Source organism: Malania oleifera, chromosome 2, assembly GCF_029873635.1.
Source record: "Malania oleifera isolate guangnan ecotype guangnan chromosome 2, ASM2987363v1, whole genome shotgun sequence".
Taxonomy (NCBI): Eukaryota; Viridiplantae; Streptophyta; class Magnoliopsida; order Santalales; family Ximeniaceae; genus Malania; species Malania oleifera.
The window spans coordinates 140,045,580-140,047,953 of NC_080418.1; the positions used below are offsets into that span (position 1 = coordinate 140,045,580).

At 31.9% G+C, this 2,374-nt stretch overlaps 1 long non-coding RNA gene across 1 annotated transcript; it reads left to right on the plus strand.

Annotated features, from left to right (window-relative positions):
• The first annotated feature begins 292 nt into the window (after positions 1-292).
• Positions 293-1,799, plus strand: LOC131149477 (uncharacterized). The gene is made up of 3 exons (XR_009135222.1): positions 293-597; positions 755-962; positions 1,040-1,799. It is a non-coding gene; the product is annotated as an uncharacterized LOC131149477 (long non-coding RNA).
• The last annotated feature ends 575 nt before the right edge of the window (positions 1,800-2,374 follow it).

A 2,374-nucleotide genomic window follows, 5' to 3' on the forward strand; every position in this document is an offset into this window, starting at 1 on the left:
GTATTTAAATAGAGAATGATAAAGAGATGAACCTATAATTTCGATATATCATGCCAATATATAATTGGCCTCAAACACCATCATTCCAAATAATAATAATAATAATAATGACGACGACGACGACGAGGATGATGATGATGATAACGATATGATGTAAATAATAATAATAATAATAATATGATGCAAAAGCTTGGGCGGCCACAAAATGAAGGTCGGATTTATCGCGAGCATTGCTCGGTTGGTGGAATCTACCACGAACCTTCCGTAGCCGCCGCGGCCGCCCAATTTAAATGAAAAGCGCTCACCCCTCACCTCCAACACCAACTTCATCCGCCCACTGCCGCACGAACCCACCTGTTTACAGAAAAAAGAAACGGTGATGATGACGAATTTGAAGGGATGCTCTAAGCTGCCAGCTGTAGGGATTTTTTATTTTCTGAATTCGAAAATCTGAATTTGATTTACTCTCTCTCTCTCTGAATCCATCTCATTCTGATTCACAAAATAAAAGATCCCTTTAGCAGACGGTTTAGTTCGCAACTAAAGGCCTCGTCTTGATTTCTTCTCTTGATCTTCTTCATCGCTCCTAACCACAATGTGCGTTTATTTATTTCCCCAATTCGTTGCTCTTGTTTTTGATTCATTGTTCTTAGCACAGATTGTTTGTTTTTCCGTTAATTGCTGGTATTCTGATTCTTTTCTTGCCATGTTAATTGATTCTTTGTTTTTATTTGAGTTTGAATTTGCGCGACAGATCTGGCACCTCGAAGGGAAGAGAAAACGTTATCGAGACAATCTGTTGATCTTAATCGACAAACAAAGCCACGAACGCAACCCACTCGATCTCTTCCTCGCTCACGATTCCAAAAGTTTACCAATATTTGAGATTGCAAACATACTAATGCATCGTAATCTTCTGATGGAAATTATGCAAAAGCAGTCGCAGACTCGCATTGAAATATGTATATTATCAATCCGCAAACTTTATCTATCAATTTTAGCGAGCTATATATGCTGATTGAAGATTTTGTTTTCTCAGGTACTCTTGGATGGTTGGCTTCTGAAGGAATATGAAATTGTGAAATCCGTTGAAACAGGGGAGCATTTGATGCTTCTTCTTATTGGCATAAAATATATTAAATTTTGTTTAAATTGATTCAAATCTAAATTTAAAGTTTAAAATTTATATTTGAAAACGCAACGTCAGAATTAAATTTTCGAGGAACAGATCAACAAATTTACTGGGAAATTCTAGTGGGTGCTTGGACGAAGCCTTGGAATTTGGGAACAATCCAGTTCATACATCCTAGGCAAGTTCTCACTCAATACTCATGTATCCATGTTTTCATCATTATTCGCTCTGTTTTTTTTTTTTTTTTTTTGTATTTTTCATCAAAGCTATTTTTTTTTTTTTGTTTCATCTTCTGTGAATTTTTTACTCATTAGATTATTGTTATTTTGATTTGTTTCTTTGTAACTTCCTGAGTATCTGTCTTATATTGGATCATGCAGCAATATGTGGGATCTGGGTGTTGTGGCAGGCACTGATCAATATCAAAAGGTTAATGAGACTAGCAAGTAGTTTATGTTTATTGATTTAAGAAATATACTTGGATGATCTTCAACAAAATTTAATATAATTTTATATTATATTTTATGTAAATTCAATACAACTTCAAATTTAAGATCTCTCCAAACATTTGGCGATTGTTTTGTGAAAGGTTTAGAACCCATCAATAACAAGATGTTATATTAATGTTCGGGATCAATAAAAGGTTGTGCAGTTTGCATTATTGAAATTCAACTTCTCACTTGTGAGTATAGGAGTTATTATGATATCTTACAATTGATGAGTTCTAAATTTTACATGGATGAACCATTCATGTTTTTCAATAGATTAATACGGATAGTCAAAAGAAAAAAATAATTCTTATTTTTTGTTGGATGATGTTGTGCTTCATTATAACTGTATCCTTAATGAGTCAAAGACATTTAATTTGCAAATGAATCGAACAGTTATTGTGTAAGAATTTTTTTAAAAAATGATAGAATTATTGCGAGGCAAATGACCATGAAAAAGTTAGGTGTTATTTTAATTAGTATAAAATAGATTATGAATAACTATTCTCAAGTTTTATGACGTCGATATTTATTTATTTTATATTATTTCATATTTTTGAAATAATACTAAATTTTGCATGACTATATTTACCTAAAAATAATACTATCTTATAAATTATTGTATTTTAATACAAAATTTACTTTATTTTTTATATATTCCTGAAGCCAAGCTCCCTTTCATCTTCAATGTTTTATGAAGAAAAAGCTAGGGTTACATTTAGTTAAGTACAAAAAATTTTAGTCAATTTTTCAT